Source organism: Xylocopa sonorina, chromosome 3 (assembly GCF_050948175.1).
Source record: "Xylocopa sonorina isolate GNS202 chromosome 3, iyXylSono1_principal, whole genome shotgun sequence".
NCBI lineage: Eukaryota > Metazoa > Arthropoda > Insecta > Hymenoptera > Apidae > Xylocopa > Xylocopa sonorina.
Genome location: NC_135195.1, coordinates 7,782,380 through 7,806,069, shown reverse-complemented (window position 1 = coordinate 7,806,069; position 23,690 = coordinate 7,782,380). Strand labels below are relative to the sequence as shown.

Below are 23,690 nucleotides of genomic sequence, written 5' to 3'. Positions count from 1 at the left end.
CCATTTCACCAATTGCGTATTTAACGCTGAAACTCGGTCCAATGGCAGTGGAAATGTAGTTGCAGCAATTTCATTTGAAATTTTGCAGAATTGGAACGTAACTTAATTCACATATACTTATCGAACCGTTCAAATAAAAAACAAATAGTTTAACCGTCAGTATATTTTGGTAGACGAGAAATGACAGATCCTCGAAATGAAATCGACGAGCTTTTGCCTGAAGCTCTTGTACAGATACACGAGGAGATTCAACTGCGCCTTGTCGAAGCGTTCTTGAGACCACGGATATTTGCCGAGTCGCGTAATTATTCGCGCGAAAGCCTACGATTGTCGTCGTGCGTGTTCGAAAAGGCAATAAAAAATGGGGGAGACGCGACGAAAGGCTGGCCGAGCAAACGCGGACACGTGTAGGTTTCAAGCCGTGCCGGTAGCGTGTTCCGTGGAATTAATGAACTAACTAGCGAGCACAATGGACGGCAGAATGCGGAGTATTTGCCCGCTTATGATGCTAATGCTGCCTCTTTACTTTGCATGACAATTACCTTGCCTAACTCTACTCTCCCCACGGGGGTAGTATACCGTTCGTCCCATATCGCGGCCCGCCTACGCCGCTATCTTGACTACTGTCCCGGTTCCAACCCCTCGAGCTTCTTTACTGTATTAAGCTCACCGCTGTGTGTACGCTGGAACTTTTTCCCCTCCTAATTGTCATCGTCGTCTTCGCGCATATATTTTCTTGTACCCCGTAACAAGAACCAGCAATATAATAAAACGACCGTAGCCAGTCTAATTTTGTATTACAAGATAATCGAGAGAGACGAGTTAGCTAACTTGTTTCAAAATTATTTCTCTCTTCGAGGTATTACGTATTCTTCTCAATGGTCTACAGCGGAGAACGATCTTGCGATATAGCGTGACATCTTTATGAATAGTTGAAAGCAAAGTTGAAAGGAAGCTTGTAAAACGGTGCAGAGTCTCTACATTGGTACGATAGATAGTTTTACTTCGAAGATCCTTAAATTCATGGCTCGATGGCAATTTATTTCGAATTAAACGGACTGAAATTACTATTGAGTTACACGGGGAGCCAGTTTTTGCTGGTAGTTATTAATTAAGAACGTAATTACGCTTATGACGGTGAGTCAGCTTACGTAAAGATCATCTTTTGTCTACGTTCCACGCGAGAAACGCTGCGCGCGATGTGCCGAGGTTTTTGCTCCTTTTGTCCGTGTAATTTCAATTTCTTTCGGACGGTATCATTAACTCCTAATCCGTGTAATTATAGCTGAAGAAAGGCGCGGTATCAGAGGCGATGAAATTCATCGTCCCCCACCCTTAGATATTTGCATATCTATGAGCCGGCGAGAGAAACTGATAAAGAAACCGCTGAAAAACTAATTAAAGAAATAAACTGTTCCTCAACGATATTGTTATCTCAACCCTTTGCATTTCGAACCTTGCTTCGTACATTCTCAGACATTGAAATAACTAACCGGTGACATTTCCATCGGCATAGATTGCCAACTTAACTTTCAAAGCAAACATTAAATCTGTTTCATAATCTAACCAAAGATTTCTCTGAAATTCATCCCTTAAAACACAAATATCGACTGCTTGTATCTCAAAAATCTGGTTCGTATCGAACTACTCGTGCCCTTCCCCTGAGCGCAGCTAATAAACCACTCATAAGTCGACGATGGGAAACGTGTGGCGTTCGCGATCCGCTCAGCGTTCTCCGCCGATCGGAAGCGTAAAATCCGGGACGGTCGGGAGTGGTAGCGCGTGGCGAAAAATCGGCAAAGTTGCGAGGCGGCTCGCGCAGGTCGTGCCGGAACTAATTGCGAACGACCGTCGACGCACGGCCGCGGTGGTAGGAGCGCGAGACGCCGAGGCAGATGGCGTCTGAAAGGAACTGGATCGTTACCCGGAGTTTAATGACGCCGAAGGACGAGGGCCAGAAAGTATCCTGCGAAGGACGAACGTCGACCGTCCTTTTATTCCAACGGACGACCTCCGAGCGAATCGATAATCCGTCCCGATATATCCTCTCCGCCAGGGGTGGAAGGAAAAAGAGAAGAAAAGGGCCAGGAGAAGACGGAGAAGGACGAGTGCGACGCGGGAGGAGGGGAGCGTCGAGGAGGATCTTGCTGGCAGTACCGAGTAAAACCGACGACGAGAGAGAACTCGATATCAGCCGATCGTTAAACGCGGCTAGAGCCATCGAGCCGACCCTGGTCGGGGGTGGACGAAGGCGCGGAAGGGTTGGACCACGCTGGGTGATTCGATCGACGGGAATAATTCGTGATTCGATGTTTTGCTCGTCCCGTGATCTTGGAGATTAAACGACGGGTCGAATGGAGAGTGCGAAACGGTTTTCATCCGGGCCCTTTAGTTACGCTGCAGTTGGCGGGAACCACTGACTCGCAAGCGTTTACTTGTTACAGTCGCGTATCGGAAATTTAATTAACCAATTAAGAGTTTGTTGGCAGAGATTATACGCGCCTTCGTGTTGCTTATCGAAGTTCGTTTCGCTGGAATTTTCAAGAGTTTCACGTTTTGATGGATTTACTGCCGTTCGTAGTTTAATTGGACTAACGTCTTCGAGTATTTTCAAGTATTTCGAAACGTTCTAAAAAGTAATGGTAAAAGAGATTAATAATTAGGAGTGTTCAAGGGAAACGATAAAGTGCCAGTTTGTACCAGTGGCACTTTCGCAGGTGCGTATTATAATAGCATCCTCTGCAACCACTTTGAAACTCGAGCAGTTTTTTCCTTCATTTATCTACCCTTTGGTTATCTTCCACGACGGAGCTAATGTTCCAAAATCTGCGAAGTTTATATTCTATCATAAAATAGGGAAGCGGAGACATTCGAACCATAGACGACAGACTTTTCTGGCCGATTACTTTTTCAACGTTAACGCTTCTCGCGCAGAAATTCTCAGCCATAAACCGCGAACGACTTCCTTTTTCTCGATCTTGCCTCATCCAATTTGAAAGTTCGAATGTGCCGTGGAACTTTTGAAAATTCCCCGTTAAACGTCGAGGCGTTCGTCGAAACGCGTTCGCGGACTCGCCACGAATACGTAAAACCGCGCGGTGACTGGCGGCTCGACTTCGAGGAGGATTCGTCCGCCGCTCGACACGGAACCAGGCGAACGTTCCGGGGCGAAGGTAAATTCGCTACGCAACTGGCATAAGGATTTTCGGATGAAAAAGAAAAAAGGAAGAAACGTGCTCAGCTTTCTTTCATGCATATTGAAGAGGTCGATACTTTCGCGGGTGGGGCGTGGGGTGAAAGTAACCCGTCGAGCGATCGAATCGACGCGGTGTTTCTGTGTTTACGCGCTAAATCATTGACGTTCGCGTGATCGCGCTCGGAATTTCGCGGACGTCAAATCGACGGGGATAACGGGGCGAGTCTGTATGGAATATTAGCGACGATAAATCGAGAATCCGAAAACAAACTCGGTGCAGTTCGATATGAAAATTCTTGGTTTATTATCCTTGATGCTGTTTCGTGGGTACGCGGCCGATGTTTGCTCACACGCAGCACCGATTTATGGTTTCCCTCAAGGTTTTTCGATGAGATTACGCACGCTCTGGTGAAAGGTTTCGTAATCGATAACACGTCTGCGTCGTATATATCAGTATCGTTGTTTTTAACACCACGCATCAGTCGAACCCATGAATTCTTCTGGAGCCGCGCGTTTCTAGTGGTAATTGCATTCAATCAATTTCCTTTCCACGTTATTTCAGGTTAATTCAATTACTCTTAAGCGCGCTACGTACACGGATCCTGATTTTTCACTTTTCTGCACGTAATTGAACATCCTTTCGGCCTTTCGAAAGTTGAATGGATCTCATGCCACTTCGATTCACTTAGAAGCTCATTCAGTTAAAGAATCACTGGGTTGAAACGAAGCGGCGTCTAACTGTGCACACGGTGTACGTATGCGACATGCGATAGCACAGGTATCTTGTAACCGCACTTTTAATTGCGTACTCGAGGAATTAACACGAGATTTCGCAGTTGGTTTCCATTAAGGAGAACAAGCTGAACAACATTTTTATCAACAATGATAAAATTGCGGTAAGCCTCGTTTAATCTTATCGACGTCTCTAGCTGTCTGTCGTCTGTTCTTTCTTCTTTTATATTAATCAATCCCAACAGACTACATTGATAATTAGCAACTTTTTCATTAACAAGATAAATCTTCTCTTTTTTGCACACAAAAATAATTAGTTATCTGCGTACATAATTATACAATCTATAGCAATCCGATGCGTGCAGATATGATGTGTACTCTGTACTCGGTGATAGTGGTAGAACTCGCATCAGTCGTACATAACGCACGCCTCGGATAACCAAGCACTGAAAAGGTTAGCCCGCAAACAACACGTCAGACAGAAAATTACGATCATAGATTCATTAAAACCAGCATTTCCGCCATTCCATCATCTCAGACTCCAATCACTCGACGCGGACAGCTGAATAATTGCGCTACCCCGACTACACGCCTCGCCGACCTAAATAATTCCGTCCTGATCGGCTGGCGAGCGAAAAATAAAAAGAGCAACGAAACGAGAGAAAAAAAGAAAAAAAAAACATCGCGAGCGTTCGATCGTTCCCACTGATTCCCCGTGGCAAATTTCTGTACCGTAATGACCAATTTAATTCACCGCGCACGTTACCGCCGCGCGATCAGCATACGACGCGAGCGACGTTCCCCTTTTCTATTCGGCGACCGGTCGATTTGTCTCGTATCTGTCCGCTGGCACGTTAGAATCCGGCTAATTAGAAATAACGAACGCGGGCCCCGGTTAACGGTTTGATTCACGCTCCCGCGGCACCGAGCGCTTTTCAATCGACCGCCTCTTTCTCTAATTGTTTAACATCGCGCCGCGCCGCTAACGAGCCCCGCATAAGTCGAATAAGTCGCGTTGCCCGCGCCACCCTTTCGACCGCGGCCATAGCCGTTTTTTTCAATTTCCGTTCCCCGCTCCCGCGAAGGGTCGAATGCCATTCGCTGGGCCCTCGAAGCGACGCGGTCAATGGTGATTCTCGCGTGAGAAATAATCGCGCGCCTTTTCACCGAACGCACCCCTCCGTACTCGCCAGGTTTCGAAGGGGTGGACGGAATTCAAAATGGATTAGGGATGCTCGAGGTGATCGCCGTTGCTGGTCGAAGGTTGTACGCGGCTCAGTTCTGACGGATGACATTTAGAAAGGTTCGGGTTCTTGTCGGATTCTATCGCGGTGGGCTGTATAATTATTTCCTTTGCGTGAGTCACTTATTGTCTCCGCACAATGGAGCATTGGGTGCCTCGCCTAAGCTTGTCATCTGAAACGTTCCCTACTTCTATGGACAGTCGTTTTTTTTCTGTACGAAACGGTTTCTGAATAACTTTGTTAACCTTTATCGCTAAGTTCAGGAAGCTTCGACTGAATTTCAATAGCTTAATGAAATACGTAAGCGGAATTAGAAAGTGGAATCGTAGCGAGCGGTGAAATGCTGCTTCAAAATCCGCGATGAAGCACGGCTTGTAATTCTGCCACGGATCTGGTGACATTTTTAATAAAAACATTTCAATCGCGAACTCATCCTTTGCGTATAGTGGCGTTTCGCTGGAATATTGCCAGATACCATGAAACTGTATCGACGGAAAAAAAAATGGGAACTCGTTCGAGCCAGAAAAGTAACGAGGACAAGATTTTCTAAGCATTGTCTGCGGGGTTAGACAGGAGAGTATCGAAGAGAACGCTTTTTCCAGCTAACCAGCAGCTTCGACTGATTTATACCCGTCGACGTGTGTCATTGTTACGCTTTCAAGTCTAGGGAACGATATTGTATTATCCACGAGATACGGCCCCGTAATTAATTCACGGAACCAGCGTAGTTTTCGGGTCACACGTGGCGGAGCAGTACGCTAAAGCGAGCGAACACGCCGCCATTGTTCCCTGGCGACCTCCCGATTCTAATTTGATCTTGTTTTCAACAATGAATGAAAACAACGCCGCAAAAGCGACGTAATTCCACCCGTTGATAACGGTTCCATTAAAACGAGCATCTTCTAATTACCGCATTGTGCTGCGTAAATAAAGCCCGTGTGTACGTACATGCCGCGGACGTATCACAAATAAGGGGAATCGTCTGTCCTCGCTTACAGGAAACCGTAACCCCCTGGAGCTTGGCTACCAAACAGCGAAATTATACTTCTCCACGTACTTACGAGGGACGCTCGAAATTGGTCTACGCTTGAAGTTCAAATTTTATCGAAGAAGACACAGCATACTCGTCATCGAAAACTTAGCCAGGCTCGCGTCTTTCGCGTCAGCAGAGGGATCCTTCCACGAATTTTTCATCCCCCCTGTAATACCAGTAACTCGTTCCTCCAGCGTTCTAATAAATCAGCTGATCGACCACCGTGTCACTTTCGTCGATTGGCTACTCGCGTTGGCAAACTTGCTGTCGCTTCGAGTCCACGGACCATTCGTCAGCAGCGGCAGAAAGAATTCGCCGCGTTCCAACCTCGAGGCTCGCCTATTGTCGCGAAACGGGCCGGTTGCACGGTTCTGTCGGAGAGCGCATACCTCGACGTATGATTCGTCGCGAACCGTCTCGGTCCCTGCGTTATGTAACGTCCACGGCGATGGCTGGGATAGGCACCGTTCACCTCGAGCAACGTGCACGCTCGCGAGGGTTTAAGGGTCAAACGCTTCTTCCGCGCGGCAGAACGAGGGCCGTGACCCCGTTGCTCGAGGACCCGTCCGCTCGACCGGATCCATTTTCTTTCATTACGCTCCTTTCATTACGATCCGTTTCACCTCGTTATCATCGCGCGGCCTTTTTTCTCTCTCCACGAGAGGGACTAGCGAGCAGGAAATTACACCGAGATTTGTTACCGGAATCTTAACCCTTTGAGAGAATTCCTTGGTCAGTCTTGAACGAGGTACCATTCGAGGCTATCCGAGGATGATCGTTGGACGCGAGATGCTAATCTTGCTGGGTTTCGTGGGAAGTAATTGGGGTATTGTTGCGGAACGAGGGTGTCGAGGGTACTCCCGTGAACAAGAAAAATTGATTCTCCGTATTTTGAATGATATCGCAACGTTGCTCCGTTTAAGGTTGATTCGTACCGCGTCTGGAATTGAGCTAACGCGTAAATTGTACGAGTGCAAATTGCGCGGTAACGTTTTCGAGTTTTGCGAATTTCAGGTGAAAAATTTATTCCGTGAAACGGTAACGAGTGGATAGCCGATAAGAGTGGCGTACAATTCGAGGCTCTTTGATCGCGCTCGAGCGGGTGTTTTGTATTCCTTCGACGATAGGATCGCGCCCCGCGATATTAAAACTGACAATGGAACAAGAACGATGTGTGCCGTAGATCGCGTTCCGATCAGCTCGCGACGGCTAAGTGACTCGTACGTGTTAATTTATCGGCGCGATCTACATCCAGGCTTTTATAGTTAGGCCTTCGTATATCGATTAATGCCGACTACGGAAAGCAACGGCAGACGATAAACAGGTATTCGCCGGTTTATTTGCATTGAATGAGGGGGAACATTTGTTAAACGCGAACGATCGATAACGTCGATAACAATTTACTCGCGCGTAACATCCCGAAGCGTTAATTGTTTCGTTAACCAACCAGGGCCATCGATCTGTATCCAAACACGATTAACGACACGCTGCGACCGACAAATCGCGAACCAGCGGTTCCGCTCGACGAAAAGTTTCGAACAATTTTTCGACGTTGATCGAAGGCGTACCCGAAAAGAAGAACTTTCGCCTCTTTTAAAGGGAACAATGGCTTAATTCAGAGGTTCGATCTCGACCTGAATCGCGAAACTGGAGCACCGCTAGTTACACTTGGGTAATTGTGTTACCATCCCCGATCGCGGGGCTGTCAACAGGATTCGTGGGGTCGAGAACAAAAGCTGCTTCTCTCTCTCTACCTTTCTATCTTGGTCTACGCAAGCAGAGCTCGTGTAAATGAATACCATCGAATCGCAGGATTGGCGGTGATCCACTTGCCCCGTAATACGTGTACGTACGCGCATTGTCCCTGAGAATCGGGCCAGGGGCCGGGAATGAAGCGATTAAACAAACGGTGGTTTCACTTCGATATTCGTACGGTAATAACTTCCTCCTCCGCTTGTGGTCGAGGTGCTGTTGGGCGCGATTCAGTCGAACCTTGGTGAAAGCGCGCGAGCCTCCCCTATTAACATACGTGTACGGACGAAATCATAGTTATTAGGGTAGTTGGATAATTGTTGGTACAAGTTCGTGAAAAAGTTTGTGGTTCTGGTAATAATTGGTTTTGTAGGACATTCTTCCATGTGCGATTAGCCGTAAAGCCATTAGGAGAATTGAAGTGGTGTAGCGAAATTGTATCACGAATTGAGAACCGTTGGCGCACAGAACACTACACCCAAGGAATGTCATAATGTGCCAAAATCAGCGTTTTATCTGGCCTCAGTCACCTGGCAACAATCTCGCTTATCATCCACGGAACGATCTCGCCACGAAATCGGTCTGTTAACTCGTTCTGCAAACGGAGGCCTGTCCATCGTTGGCTTCAGCCACGTACAAACGGGTTCAAAAGCATCAAGATTGTTGGTTACTTATTAAATTCAGCCCTCCTTTATTTTACAGAACGATCTTTTTACGCATGGAAATATCGTCGCTAGTTTCGAAGCGAATTATTATATTTTCAACGATGAATCGCGTGGAATTGATTACGTACAGGAAATTAATTGACGCAAGGGGTGTCACGCGTAGCACTGGTTTTTGTTGGGACCGCGATGCGTAATTGTTCCACGCTGCTATATTTACATGAGTTAACTGGTTCAACTGCGACACGATACCGTGGAACTTGGGTTAGGCAAATATGTGTTGCAACACGTTAGACACATGTGTAATTTAAACAGTATCTTAACTGGCACGTAATTAAAATATTTCCAAATATTCGTTTCTAGGCGAAGAATAAATATACTCTTCTGTTACCTCTGTTTCTTCAAGAGTGGATATCTCTGACGTGGTAAGATTAAAAAAGAAACATATTGTTTCGCAAATTAATCGAAATTAATATCTATCAAAAAGTTCACGTGTGCGCTATCAATTTCAAAAAGCAAAAAATTTATCAACAATTCCATCTTATCTGGGAAGATATAATTAATACTTGGCGGCGTGCGTATAAAGAGTGCTCTCAGCGGCAGCGCGGTTAAAGGGGGTTGTAACGGTGAGACGGTGGAAGGCAGAAAAATCGTTCGTTAAGCAAAACGACATGTCGTCTATACGGCTAGGGTAGAATTGGAGTCAAGGCGACGGCGAACGCTGTTATCACGACGCTGGTGTACATATATCGCATCGCAGTGATTAGTCGAGCTCTCGTTTCGCCATCGAGTTGCCTAGCTCCACGGTTTCAGGGTACCGCTGGGGTACGCGACATTCCGCGCTCTTTTATCGAATATATTTATCGCGTTGCCCGTCCGATGGTTATCGTAGTTATTACGATACGCGTTACTGAATACACGCTGCTCGACGAGACAAACGGTGATTTATACGGATCGTGCGTTCGCAAAGGTTCGCCACGGACTGGTAATTAAATGGCGGGGAACCGCGTATTCCGCGGCTTCGTAAAAGGCGACCAGTCGCGTTTGCCCTCCCCCGTGTCAGGGTGGTCGTGCCTCCCTATTCCTCGTTAACGTTTCATAATGCTAATTAAAGCTAATTAACGACGATTCATCGTGCTCCTGTGACACCGCGCGAAGGTGGGATTTGGTGAACTGTAACTCGTAAAGGTTTCTGGAAGAAACTGGATAAGTCGAGTATTTTAATCGATAACGTTTACTGGATATAGAATATTAGTCCATAAAATGGCCATTTCTGTTATTTATGTCTAGGTTGCTTCCATTTCTCAGACTGCTCCCAGAAAGAGGTGTATCACACCATCTTCCCTTTATTCCATGTATTCGTGTAAATAAATATAACAGTAAATTTCTTCGTTCCTTTAGTTGAAAACGTGACAATTTTTATCTACTACTTAGATTGTTCGAATCGAATGACAAGATGTTCCGTAAGACCTTTAAATAAAAAGGAAAACGTTGGTATTACCGGCGATTCCATCGAGCGAACTTTTGCAATTTAATATTTGACTTCCACCCCCTCTCGCTAATTATGCAGGGCAACAAAAATCGCAGGAAAAGTTCCATTTTATTCGTCCGGAATTAAATCAGCATAAAAATCTGCCACGAGAGAAGGCTGTTCGTTGTTTGATCAGCGAACGAGGAAAATATTTCTCGTGCCACCCCTTCGGTGGATCCTCGAGCGAACTAACGTTTCTCTCCATCTTTCTCTTCGTTTTCTGTGTCGCTTGGTTTAGGTTCGTAGGGAAAATCTTAAAGAACAGTTCCACGGGACTCCTCTTATCGAACGCGATGGTAGATCTCGAAAATCGAACATTAGTAGACGACTACCGAGGGTAGGAAGTTTCATAAAGTTTTGGAATATGAGATCGGTGCTACGGATACTATATCAGTCGAAGTTTTCGTAGGGTTTCCAAAAGTTTGTCGAGCGAATGCTATACGACGAATAGAGGGAGTTTGCGCGCAGTTACGGGGTGAAATTTGTTCGACTTCCTCGTTTGGAAGAAGAGTGTACGCAGGGGAGTGTTTTCAGGGACGAAGAAGGGTCGTATCAGTCGTAACGATGATTTACTCATTTCCGTCTTTATGTATGCGTGCAGCTGATACTTCTATTGATCCAAAAAGTATAATCAAAGTACGAAAGAAAAAGAAACGAAGTTTTTTCTCGCCTTTCTTCGAAAATGCCTTACTGAGAGAATTGCGAACCGTCGAAGCAGTTCGATGGCGTGGTTATCGAAGATCGTGAATTTCCAAAGACTTTCGGTACAGTTTGCGTCTACTGGGAGAGAAGCGTGGCTCGCTTGAAAGTTTCAGCCGAAGCGTATTCGGCCACCCAAATCGCGCGCCAGCTGCGGAACGTCCGCTTAGCTCGAGCAGAATTCCTCGTGGTTTGCCTGCAACGTGAACCGAGACTTCTTCCCTGATCCTTAGCCAACGGCCGTGAAGTTTTCGGATTTCTCTATCGATTATTGAAGAACTTGGCTAAAGACCTTGTTGAGCGCCCTGGTCTTACTCCCTTCGAGGTTAACGCTTTACACTTTCGTCTCAACGACGAGTCGAATTCCACGCGAGCTTTAATCGATACAGTCAGAATTAATTCCGATGAAGTTACAGAAAGATCATCGCGAGTAATACTATTTATATGGCAACAAGTGGTCTCATAAAAAGCTTGATGGATTCTGTAATCGAGAGGCGATTTTTAATCCGTCCATCGCACAGTTAAACCTCCCTCCGTTAAGTTCTACATCGATACAGTGTTACTTAGTCGACGATACAAGTATGTTGTATCGAATATTAGCTTTTTGCTGAATTATACGATAATTGGTAGTAATTACGGATATATACTCGCGTTCTTTTCGTCGTTTTCCTGCATCCTGTGGGAGGAAAACGACGCTGCTGGCCGGCATGAAATTGCCGCGATGCAGGAAGGGTTGATGTCTCGATATTATTCGCAGTGCTCTAAGCGGCGGTCATAATCCGCGAGCGCACGTCGCGGATCGTGTGTCGGGGAAACACGAGACGCGAGCCGATCAGACTTTATAATCCTGGTGCACGGTAGCGGGAGAGGCAGATTTGCAGCCGTCGAGAGCGGCCGATTTAACTTTCCTCCGTACGGTACACAGGGGGGAAAATCGGCGACTTTCTCGGCGCAAGAAATCGTATTCAAACGGCCGATGACAATAAAATGCCACCGTCCGTAAATCGTGCGTTAAACGACGAGCAGCGACCTTTCTCCTTTGGGACGTTCCGCCATTATTCGTCCACGCTCACTCTCTTTACGCTCCGCGGGGATATAATGCGGATGACACGCGATCGCGTAATCCGACATTTCGATGCGAATTTTCATTCAACCCCCTGAAGCAGAGACGAGCGACCTTTCCCTAGTTGTTCTAGAATTACGTATACAGCATATTCGAAATGGTCTGCGTCTACTTACATAATTGCAGTAGCTTTTGTAAGAATTGAAACACCCCTGTAAATCGAGTCGAACAACAACCCTCGTGAGTGGTAGTCGCTTTGGTTGTTGCGAATAGCAAATTCTTGAAGTAATAATGGCAGTAGGTATAAATTGTTCTGACAAGTGTGGATTAAAAAAAAAAAAACACGAACAGCAGTGTACGAACATCGTGTCATGGGCCGCGGCAATTCGGGCCTGAAGGAGTTAAGGGAGGCGAAGGAGATTGGAGAGAGTCGACGGTAACCAAGCGGTGCCAAAACGACCAGTTTTTCGACCGGTCGTGTCCTTGACGATCGATCGCCTCCTCGCAGGGACATCGGCGGTCAACGGTTCAAGGACAGCCGCGGTTTCCACGAATTAAATCGATCGTCCCGGGCTTGAGAAACTTTTTTTCCGTCCTTTTTCCTTCTCCTCGATCGATCCGGTTGCACCGGCGCTCGCTGGCTGGAACTTTAATTACGCCGGTCCCGATACACCGGTCTCGCGAGACGAAGAGAACGACCGCGACGCCGGATATCAGCCACGATCTCTGAGAGCGCGCGGCTCGTTTAACCGGCGATTTGAATATGAAATTAGAGCGTGACCTGGTTCGAATTAATTCCCGTTCGACGCGCCCTTTCGCCAGGTTTCTTCGCGGCCGACGCTCGGTTTTATCGGCTGGAGGACCTCGCGGTCGTGTACGAACCGCTCGTTTCTCGTGTGTTCCGCCACGAAATTTCCAATATAAATCGTCCCTGCCCGCGTTGCTCTCAACGTTCTATTACGCTCTAATGCGGCCAATAAAAGGAATTTTATGCGGTTGCATAAATCGCGCCCGATATCCGCATGGAAAATGAAGAGAAACGGAGGAGAGGTTGTTGGATCGGGCCAGCAATTTCGATAGGTAATTCAATAAATGAGCCACTGACAAGCGGCGGAGCGTGGCAATGACGCAACGTACGACCCGTACCCGTTTCGATCGATCGATCTGTTACAAAATCGTTACGAACCGCTGATTGTCCCCTCGATCCGCCGCTTGAACTTTCCGCCGGGCAACGATCGGGATCACCGCGAGAGGAGAGCACAGAAACTTTCTTTGAATCGGAGAAACTCTTGGCGTCGTCAGGGTCGAGGAGAGAGTGGATTGATGCGCAAGGTGGATAATGCAGCCTTTTTTTTTTTATTCCTCGTTCGCGAGGCAGGAACGCGCGTCACTGATGAAGTTGTCTTTGGAATCGTTTCAAGTATCGAACCTGTACGAACGTTCACCTACACGAGTCTTAGCCAAGGAAACGAAAGAACGAGATTGTTCGATAAGGCGAAATCTGGAAGAAGCACGCGCGCGTTAGAGCGAGAGAGAAAGAATCGAGTCGAGTGTGCGGTAGAAACGAGCCGCGGAATGCGCGTGGTCAGACAACGAGAGTGGAGGCAACGCGTCGACTAATTGCAGTGATCAAGTAATCACGATTACATTGCGGTTTAACGGATACGCTCGTAAACGCGGGGAATCGATCGTGGAAGCGTGGCGGCCGGAAAGACGCGGCCCAAGACGCAGAGACGCGGACGAGGCTTCGAGGGCGACGAGGAAGAGAGGAAGAAAGGTCGTGCGCGAGGAGAGGTGACGGCTGAAGTGGAGCTCTCGAGATGAGATGCCATGCCTCTCGAGCCTGTGTTCTTTATCGCGCGAGAACCTGTGAAGTGGGAACAAAGGAATATTCCCGTGGTAAGAATCCTCGACTCTGGTCGAAATACTCGAGGCCGCGAGTGCCGGATGGCGGAAGAGAACCGGAAAAAGGGGCGTCGGAGAGCGACTGGCTGGACGTCTCTAGGATATTATTCCCAACCCCTGTTTCGCCTCTCCGTTCCCCAGTTCGCCTGGCTTTCCACTGGCAGACGAAACTGTAACACTCGTCAAATATTTACGAACGGTTTACAGGGAGACGAATTTCGCTTATGATTAATTCAATGGCGGCGAGCTTACTCCACCCTCGCGCCACTTTTCAGCCGTCGCGTTTACAAAACGGAGCGAGGGACGGTCGAACGCTGGACGGGCGCGCGAAATGATTAACGACTTATGGTAATTCGTTACGTGGCTCGATCGCGCAATCCTCGCGGAAGGTAATCGTATTATTTACAAGATGCTACGCAACGATCACTGTTCGGCTGGGTTCCTTTTTCGTCAGCGTTCGAAAAGGGAGTCGCGCGTGGATCGTGATCGGGATGGAGTCTCCTCGCTTTATCGACGATCGTGCGCAAGCTTTCTCTATTAGTAGAATTCCTGAATCGCTATGTCTTTTACGTAGCTATATCTATATAATCGATAAATGTGATCTATACGTTGCTTCGGTTACATTATATCGATCTTTCAACGATGAATCGTTCGAAGATACCAAAGCGGAATTTTTCTCGCTTCGTTTACAAATTATTCGATATCGTACAGTGTTCACTTCCTCCTGCTTCAAGAGTTCAACGCCTGAAGAGTAGTCAACCGCGAAGAAAGGAATAATTTCCAATTAAAGCGTCGAGTTGGCGTTAAAGATTCAAGTCGCGCGCTCGATCCTCCACCGTTTAATCGATTCGATGAACCGCGTGACACACGGGCCTCTCTTCCTTAAAGAACAGCACACGGATGTGTCTAATTTTATCTCTCGCCGAGACGCGGCAAAAAAGGGCACCACCGGTCGGTGTAATCGGCAATGCTCGAATCGGGTTCCCGGCACCGTTCAATCATTCATGCAGTAAACAGGTTCCATTGAAGTCAAAAGCGGGCGCGCCATTCTCCGTCGGGCGTCCGCGCAAAAATCGGCCCGTATTTATGCAAGCCGGTGCGTGCTGCTGCCTCTCGAACAGTCGCCCTTCCTGCAGGTGCCACTCGACGGAGGAAGGGCTCGCTGGTACCCTGAACCGGAGGACTGGTTCTCTGAATAACAGGCGAACTTTGTTTTCTCCGCCTGCTAGGGACGCGTACACCCGGGTACATGCATACGTACGTGGGTACAATACGTGTATCGCGGAGGTAAACGACATTGTGTCGCGAGGAGTTCATTTTTTTTAAACCACGACCGAACGAGGTTCCGTCCCCGTGCAAGTCTGTTTCCTTTTTAACGCCTCGTACGCGTTGCTTCTGAGATATTTGCGTCGTTCACATTGTTAGAGTATTCATGGAAAAAGTTTTCTGAAATTGGTCTTGGGAGAAGTCGAGCGAGCGAATACCATAGCAGACGCGATCTTGTGTTTCCTTTAAAAATCGTCACTACTAAACGGAGTTCGAAAGTGTGACGTTTGGATACCGGATTGTAATAGTCGATCGTTGCTAGCGTTTGTCAGTGAGAAGGAGTTGTACTTAATCGTCATCGACCTGTGAAACAAGTATCTATATAGATTTTTGCACAATGGCGATGAGCGAAGAAAGAATGTCGTAGTAGAAGAGCGGAAACGGAGGAAGGACTCGAGAAGCGTTAGTAATTCCCCGCGAGATTTATCGCGAGATAAATTCTGCGCGGCTGGTTAAACAGTAAATTTTTGTCGTCGAACTGCATTAAGCGTTCTCGGATCTCTTTTCGAGCACGTCGACGAATAAGTTCCGCCGAGCAAGTAACTTTCTATCTCGAGAAAATCACTCTATCCGCGGGCCAACCACCCGCCGTTCCCCAACTCTGCCAGAATCCACCATCTGCAGATGTCTGAAAACAAACTTTTGCCTCGCTCGTTCGAGGGAGCATCTCGCGAGAAGAAACCGAGTTATAACGCGAGCACCCACCGCCCACGCTCCACCTCTGACAGGGAATTTTAATTCGTCCGCGATTCGAGCCGCTCTCGAACGCGCGTCGCGTGCTGTTCAATGTTTCACGTACGCTCTCTGTACCGGCTGCGAGATCGATAATCGAAATTAAACAGGTTTAAAAATGCACTCGAACGAGTGAGCGAGCGAGCAAGCGCGTAATTTATGCGGTTTCACAGCGACGCGACGTACGGTTTAATTCATCAAAAGACACTCGTAGAGACGCCACGTTAATTCTCGTTCCGCTGGTATTTACGTTACACCGCATCGATTTTCAAACGAATATTCGAATATCCATCGCTGGAAAAATCCAACTATGATGAACAACCTGCAGATTCACGGCGCGAAAACCAGAAACACGCAAGCGGTCGCATTTCGTCCCGGAAAATAGCGTATCCTCGCCCGTTTCAAACTCTCGACTGATGAAACGGGGGTAAAAGGGTGCCACGAGTGGGTCAATGAATTTTAATTGCACCGGCGAAGTGTGATTTTGACGCCTCAACAACCGTGGTCGTTGCGGTAGCTGTGGTAACCCTGAACCGAGGCGAGTCAAGTGAATTATCACAGTTTTACCGATCGCGAGTCTGGGGAGGGTGCAAAGGATCGCTTTCCGCGTTAATTGTTTCAACTCTATTCGAACTTGTAACCAGAAACTTTGTTCGTAATCGTCTCGCGTGTCATACTTGTAAAAAATTGAGAGGAACATTTTAATCCAGCAGTCGGATGGTTCAAAGTGTCCGCGATTTCAGTTCAAGTTTCGCGCCATTGACCCTTGTCTCAACCCCCTCGTAACGCAGCTTCTAACGGGGATGGTCGATGACGAAACGCGCGTGTACACGCGGCGGAAACAGAACTGCCGCTGGCTGTTTCCGTAGTTTTCATTATCTCGCGTACACACAATAACTCGGGGCAGCTTTCACAGGGTGCTCGCACGGACGGTGATCGCGCGCGGTGTTAAGTTAGCGCGGAACTATTACCACCCGGATCCCTCCGCGTCTCTAATGGGATATCCCATCCTTTCCGTTTCGCCCAACGGGATTCTCCGGTGCCATCCGTTCTCCTTCAACCCCTTCCACCCGCGACCGGACTAATTTATCGCGCGATTAAGCGAGTTCCTCGGTGGCTCTTTTCTTCCACCCCTTTTGCCGCGCCTCGTCCTTTCCTCCTCTCGTCCTTTTTTCTTCACACGCTTCTACGAGAGAATGTCTGCCGGAGGAATTCAGATGGGGCGGGAGTCGAGCGTTCTCGGCCAGGCGAGGGTGGATTTCGGTTCGTATTCGGAGCTAGCTGATATTTATGGCGAACGATGGTAGAGTTTCAAGTTATTTGCTGTGGGGGGGTTGATGCGCGGTATCGATTGCCCTTTGATTTTCCTCTCGCGGAAATTGAGATTGTCCTTCGATACGATAGACAGTTCTTTTTGTTTAGAGTCTTAAACGTTGCTTGGCATTTTTTTTTTTTTTCTTGAAACTTCATTCGTTCCATGAAACCGCAAAACGGTAAAGGCGAAGGTTTATTTGCAAATCACCCAGGGTTGACGACTTCGATCCTCCGACCATTGAGTAGTTTCATGGCGATGTTCACGCGGTAACAGGTATTCCTCTCTTTTATGATCATAAACGACAGAATAGTTTATTGCTCCGGCGGTTGGACTCGTCGGTACCCCGCGCAAAAAATCGTGTACATCGTCTGTAATCATCTCTAATAACAGAGCGGACGTCGGTATAGTTAGTCCCGGTGATTGGCAAGTTCTAAGAAGGTGAAATGTAACGAACGATTTACCTCGGGTATTGCTTAGTTCGTTCGAACGATTTTACTCGCTGTTGGAAGGTAACAGAGCAAGAAAACTGTCGTCACGGTCCTTAACCAAGCTTTTAAATATTGTCATTTACCGATCCCGGCGGTAGAACACGGGTGCGTCTCGTTTCATAAGCTCGACGTTGGCTTCGCTGTCTGCAAACGTTGCAAACTTAACTCTGACATAATCGATTAATATTTAATCTTCATGCGCGCACTTGGCGAAATTATAAATATTATTTTTCAACGGTTCATATTGACTCTGATTAGTTGAACGAGGCGAATCGACTGCGTACGAGATATCAGCGATACATATTTATTCTTGATTCCCTATCGTCACTTCGTTCGTTACCTTTTTCGTCCGCGTTTTTTACGCGACATCCCGGGGACTCGTGTAACCACTTGCGAGTGGTCGGCTACTTTCTCTTTTACATTCTTGTGTCAACGGTTAGACGTCTTCCTTTACCGTTCCTCGTGATTGAAGAGGAACGCATTCGCGTGCCCACGTGCCGCCCACGTCGCCATTGAAGCGTTCTAGGCTCCGAACGCTCGCGAGCCGTTCCAGGAACCTGGCGTCTGTTGGCGGTCGTTTCAAATTCAAATCAGTACCCGTCTGTTTTCCGCGTGGTGACGAGTATTAATTATCGGCCTCGTGTTTTTCCTGCTATTTCCGTGACACGCGTTACCCGTTTCGCGAGGTGAGTAATACAGCGCGCGTACATCGACAGAACGAATTAGAGCTCCCGTATGTCCGCTGTGAAACGCAAAATCGATGCGACACTTGGAACTTCTTCCAAGTACAGACTCCCCTACTTTTAAACGAAGAGATGTCCACAAGTATCCTAAAAGCTTCGTGTTTTTAAATTTTAAATAGAATACAGTTGTTGGAAGCATTTTACGTAAGACTGTCTATCGTAATCGCATCTGTACATAGCAAGGTGACGCTGTCGTATCATCGATAATCTCGTTTGATTGTCGTTGGACGAGGTTCGTTAAAATTCAATCGAGATTCACGCGGAACCCTGTCACTCGGTTCCGGACGATGTAATCTCGCCGGTAGTTACTTCCTCCATAATCGAATCGTAACTCGGACTAATTGCTGACAAAATCTGACGAAGTTGTCAGCGACGAAGCGTTCCGGGACAATGGCGTCGGCGAATCCATATTCCTGTATTTCCATGTGTAATTACTGTACTTGGAGTTAACTCACGTAAAGCCGCACGTAGAGTTTACGCCGCTGAAGGGCTCTCGATAATTAAGCCAGATTGCGACAGCAGTCGATGAACGACAGATTTCTGACGTAACCGTGGTAAATGGCGACGCTATGGTACACGTTGATCCAAGCGGATATTGCATGGCAGTCATTAAGCTGACCGAGAGAGAGAGAGAGAAAGAGAGAGAGATATATATACATATATATTTCAGAGCTTCGTGTGCAACAAAGGAAACTAAAACTTCATTCAGAATTATCTATCCATATTCTATATTTCGACTTAGACATTTTCTTCGAATATCATTTCTTCTCAGACGAGAGACGCCGATTACGAGGGTGGAACGTGGCGTCAGGATGTTTGCCAGTTACTCGAACGATTTTCTGCAAGCACCAGAACGCTCCCTTAAGTATAGGAAGCGTTAAGTGCTTATGTACGTGGAATCGTGTGAAGCAAACGTGACAGCGGCGGAAAATCGTGGAAGCCAGCAGAGGAGGGTAGAGTTTCTGGTAAACTTGCCACATCGGTGGACGTTCACGCTTCCTGGAGTCGACGGACGTTGCTTGACCCTTCAGAGAATTGATCGTTGCATTATGCGGTTGCACATGTCCGAATTATTAGTTGCTATATTTCACTTACTATTAGATTGTTCGTGATCGCGTTACTCGACTTGAGACACTTAAATGTGGCTTGCAATCAGTAGAAATTCCAGAGCCAGGTAATCGGTCTCTGGCCCTACGTAACTCACATTCCAGCACGGCTCTATCGCATTAAGTTGTAATTAAGATAGCGCGTGTTGTGTCATCGTATACCACATCGCAGGATTGGAGGAAGCCTTACAACTTTCGCCATCGATATCGGCATGCTACTTAATTAATGTGGCACAGAGAACGTGCACGATTTTTACTATTCCTGTCATTGAATACATTTTCCTTTTAACACACGATTTCAATTGATTATGGGATCTTCTAACGTTACATTTAAATTCTGCGCTTGGTAATTTTATGATCCACTTAAATCGTGTAGAAAATTTACAATCTTTCATGTGGGAATAGTTCGTATTCGTCTTATATATTATCGATTAGGAAATCGGAGAATTGTGTAAAATTTTTAGCTACAACTAGGATGATACGTTCTCACGCAGTGGGTATGGTTAATCGTTGGATAGAAAACAGACGGTTCCGTGTCGCCGCGGAAAGAAGCGGTCTCGAGGGTTCTCCCATTTGGAACGCGTCGACGGCGACGCATTCGTGAAAAGTTTCTTCAGCGCGGATCCGCGAGGACGCGCGGCAACATTGAACTGTCCGCAGGGAAGACATACGAGACCCGTGAGACTTCAAGTGGCTAATTAAACAACTTTCCCATGATACGTGGATCGGAAAGGGAGCTATCAGAGCGTGGTAGAACTGGATTAACGTTATGATTAATTAGATTCTCGATCGGACGTGCACGCACACGGGGGTACTGTTTTCACTTTGCCGCTCCATGTCAGCCGCGTACAATCAACGACCGCGTAATCCGCGGAACTTAGTTTCAGCAAGTTCTTTCATTGAAACAGCGAACCTTTCGATGCGAAATCAAATTAATATTCATCGCGGTTATCCAATCGACTGACAACTGTTTACGCTTAGTTCGAGAATGAATAGACGCGAGGCGCCACGTATACGAGGAAAACTAATCTGTTCTAAAAAAAAATAGAAAAATCCATGAGAGGCTAATTACAGTATCGATACCTTGACTTTAATGCATGCAACGATACAAGTGTATATAAAAAAAAAAAAATAGCTGTTCAACGGAATGTGGGTCAGCCTGGTGGGTTTCATTAATCAATATCCATAAATCTAGCGCCAGGTAATACCTGCTCGAAGGATTACGAGCCGGAAGTACGCATATCGATCCCACCTAGATCTACGCGAGCATCGCGGGTCTCGTAAGCAGGAGGAGGCCATCGCGTACAGACGGATCGAGGCATTGTTCGCGATCGAAGCGCGCGCAGCGACCGCGTCTCTTGGAGAACCGCTGGCTGCGTCGGGCGTTTCTCACTTCCGGTCGAGGGGTTTCGTCAGAGGCTGGCGAAGGCCAGCGATCGTACGGGACGCGGCCCGTGGGGTTACGTAAAGGCAATTCGCCTTCCACCGAATGCGGGCCGCCTAGAAACCGGAGAAATGCAACGCGCGCACAGGCTCGAGCCCCGCTGCATTATAACCGAGACTCGGCCGGCGGCAGACTATTTTGAAGCAGTGATTTTTAGAAATATGGGTCAGCCGCCGAGAACGCGACACGTACACGCACAATTTCGTCTCGTTCCGGCCCTTGCCCGTTTCGCTCCGATCCTCCACTATTTTCGTTCGTCCCCCTCGTTCCTCGTGACAACTCGATCGTACTTGACCAACGATTCTGCCTTCCCTTTTCCTTTGAACTCTGGCTCCCGTTACGTGTTACGTCTTCGTGGCGAGTTTAGACGCACGTGTCTCGTGCACATCCATCGAGGATGAAATTAAAGGGAACCAAAAGCTGTGCATTGCCAATTCTATCTCGAAATGATAGAAATGAAATCGATTAATACGTACTCGTTAGAGAAGACACTCTATGAGATCGCGTACTAACGAAACGCTCGCGCGCCTCAGTGCGAAACGCTTCCCCCTTTTTGTCGACCATTCGTCACGAGACATCGCCGGGAAGATCAAGAAGAGAATCTGCTCTCGAACGATCTCGTTTTTTAACATCAGAGGAACCGAGAGCGCCGATAAACATTAATTAGCGGCGTTTTAAACGGTCGCTTTACGAGGCCTCTCGCGCGGAAGTGGAAAATAACTTTTCCAGCGACGACAGTCCGAACGCGATCACAAATATGGCCGCCTAGGTGGCTCGACTATTTTTAAAACGGCATCCAGCTTTCGCTCACGGCTTCCCAGCCGGGCCGCCACTATTTTTCCCGCTGGTCTCCTTGTTTTTGGTTTATCCTCTATTACTTTCACCTACGCGGCCCTCTCCCCTGCGCCTCTCCCTTTTTCCTCCAAGCCACGCATCTGTTCCCGTTGCTCCGCGTTCTCGGTAATATCTTCCCGACCCCGTCCCGGTGGCGTTATTTCTTCTGGCCTGGGCGGCATGCCGTGGAAACAGGCGGGTCTTAATCTCGCGCGAGGTAGCGTCGCCTTTCGCGAAGACAGCGCCCAAAGGAGGGAAGAAAGGTTTCATTTCTGTCAAGGGTTATTTACCTCAAGCGATTTATCGTCGAACCATTTGGGTAGAGTCGACTAGCAATTCCGTGGGACGTTTCCCGTTCGCTCGTCGTCGCGAGAATAATGGATACAGGTAGATGCCAAGTAGCTCGACAGAGGGTATCGTATCGAGAGAGTTTCATTTTTTAAATCGCATCGAACACGTAAAAGAATAGAAGAAACTCTCGAGATTCGTGTCACGAGCGATAAGATTTCGACGAAGTCTTTCACAGTCCACGTGGGACTCGGAAGTTAATCCAACCAAGTTATTTTTGATCTTAGTATCTTTTCACGTTATGTAATTAAATAATGTTCGTAAGTTACGGGCTCGCGGGCCGTCTATTTTTGTGGCCGGCTGTGACATAACCGATGACTTAATGCGGCGTGTATCCAGCGAATTAGGACCACCTGATGCCAGATGAAGAGATTATCGTGTTGGGTAGACGGGAACGACGTGCGTGGACCGAATGATCCGCGGATAAATTTAGCGGATTAGCCGCATTAGCCCGGATTGTCGAGCCGTTAGGGGCCCATTCGTACGTTGAACTCATTCCACGGGCGCCGCCAAGGAGCTGGTCAATGAGAAAAAGCCAGATCTCGGACGTCTCACGGATCAGAAGATTCAGCACAGAGTCGTTACTGGGAAATCGTATTTCGCTTGGTAACTCGGCGGGAGGTTCACGAGCGCGCGAGTGTCTGTAAAAAATTCGTGGGGATTATCGCTGGAAAAGCGTTTCATTTGGGACACCAAACGCGCGCCTTCCAGCGCGTCCAACTCCGTCTGCGAGATTAGATCCGCGTTTTTCTGTTTCCGATTTTACGTAAAACGTGTCAGAAGGCGCATCGTTAAAAATAAGGTTGCGTATTTATTCCTCTCCCAATTAACTTGTATTTATTCGGAATTAACATTCGAGAACAGCTGCTACTCCGTTCCAAATGTAATTCATTCTATCAACCGCGTTCACAATTCAACTTACAATTAGTTTAATTTAAAGCATCAATCAACGGACTTCCTTATTGCAACCGGTAACAAAGGAAACAGTTTCGCAGCCGAAACTTCCTTACATCCAACGAAATTACGCGCCGCATTCTGCCGGGGAACTTCTCCGAAATTTCCTTCGAATCCATCCTTTCCCAACGATCCTCCGGTGGTATCCATACTCCACCGCCACAAATCTCCACCCCTTTACCCTTCGCCCTCCTACACATGGCCGCGTATCTGTGAGTTATCGCAACTGGCGATTCCAGCTCGCAAAGACTGTATACAAGAACAACGAAATTATTTCAAAACTCTTTCTCCTCTTTCTTCAGCAGTTTCCATATCACGATAGACTTGTGGCGCAACAACAGCACCCTTATCTCATCTTTACAATTTTTTTCATCGAATGCAAATCATTCAAACGATATTCAGTGTAATGAGAAACTTGCAGCGGAGACGATAATCGATAAGGAGAATCGAAAGATGAACGGAGGATTTGAAAATTAGGAAGCATTCAAGTCGTCGAGCAATAAACGGGAGACGAAGGGTTTCTCGTGTCTCTCGGTTTGCATCGTGACAGAACCATCCAGCGTGCAAAGTGGCAGCAGTTTAA

At 47.4% G+C, this 23,690-nt stretch overlaps 2 protein-coding genes across 4 annotated transcripts in view; one reads left to right on the top strand and one right to left on the bottom strand.

Moving 5' to 3' along the window:
• LOC143422093 (RISC-loading complex subunit TARBP2) overlaps positions 1-23,690 on the bottom strand; it is a 373,185-nt gene that overhangs the window by 99,192 nt on the left and 250,303 nt on the right. The window lies entirely within an intron of this gene.
• Positions 1-23,690, top strand: part of Fhos (Formin homology 2 domain containing) — a 187,527-nt gene that overhangs the window by 29,606 nt on the left and 134,231 nt on the right. The window lies entirely within an intron of this gene.